Below are 1,243 nucleotides of genomic sequence, written 5' to 3'. Positions count from 1 at the left end.
TCAGGCTCATCTCAAACTCCTGACTTCAGGTGATCCACCCACCTCAGCCTCCAAAAGTGTAAGGATAAACTGTGTGAGCCACCACACCCAGCCTAATATCCTTTCCTAAAGAATAAATGCATTCCACACAAATAAGAAAGTTACAGTAAGTTACTTTAAAGTTCAAGAGCCATGGTACTGAGGTAACCAACAGTCTTGCAGGCTTCTCTTTTGTCCAGTTCTCACTGATGTCTCATCCATTTTTCAGGGGGGCCTTTAGCACTCACTGTCTGTTTTGTGAGTGCTAAAGGCCCCCCTGAAAAACGGATGAGACTTCAGTGCATTACCTGTGGCCTCCTTCTCAGATTTTACAGTTTCTGGTATAGGTTCTGCCTCTTTCTTTGTCTGATCCACTGGAACAGGCTTTTCTCCATACTTTTGCTGCACAAATGTACATGGAAATTTTTGTCTGAGGTCTACAAGTAAAGCATCCACACATTGCCTTTGAAAAATAGAGCTTAATTCTTCTTTCCTTTTGGCTTTAGGTTTGACTTTATCTTGTTCTTTATGATCTTTGAAGTGACATTAATACACTTTGGAAGGATGATATTGACAGTATGACATAGCTTTATAAAAAGCTGACTGAATACTAAGCACTGCAGTAAGCACTCTAGAGTTTATAACTGATCCCAAGTCTAGAGCCTGAAAGATGACTGCAGCAATGATATAGCAATCAACTAGTGGAATAACTTGCACAGGGGACTGCCACTGTTGCTTCTGAATGAAGAAAATAATGGGCTGTTGAGCACATAAAAGGATGTGTTCTATTCCAACCATCTGATACAAGTGTTCTAATATCAGCCTCTGCATTTTGACCACTTTATTATTACATGTTCTGTCATAAAAAGGATTACTTCTTTCAGCAAAGTAATCCAAGACACTGCTACAATTGAAAACAGGGATCCAAGAACTGTCAACCCAAGAAATTCCCAGCAGATCGTCTTGAATATCCACTGTTTCCATAATTCCAAAAGTGTTCACAGGTTCTCTTTTTGGTGCAAAGTAAACACAAGCCAAAAATGAAAGAATTTACAGCGTTATCCATTTTCAATGAGTTTATCTGGGCCAAAAAATTTTAGGTAAAAATATCAAGGCAATGTATTCAATAATTATAAGCAGTTATGTTGGTTCATCACTTATTTATGGCTGTATTTGAGTTTTTAGATGTTTAGATGTTTAAAACATCAGCGGTAAATAATATGAT

The 1,243-nt window shown here is 38.0% G+C and overlaps 1 pseudogene; it reads right to left on the bottom strand.

The window, feature by feature from the left end:
• Window positions 1-221: 221 nt before the first annotated feature.
• Window positions 222-1,025, bottom strand: LOC108298409 (annotated as a pseudogene).
• Between the last annotated feature and the right edge of the window lie 218 nt (window positions 1,026-1,243).

This window comes from Cebus imitator, unplaced genomic scaffold, assembly GCF_001604975.1.
Source record: "Cebus imitator isolate Cc_AM_T3 unplaced genomic scaffold, Cebus_imitator-1.0 Scaffold954, whole genome shotgun sequence".
Classification (NCBI taxonomy): Eukaryota; Metazoa; Chordata; class Mammalia; order Primates; family Cebidae; genus Cebus; species Cebus imitator.
This window is presented reverse-complemented; position numbering and strand designations above follow the sequence as displayed.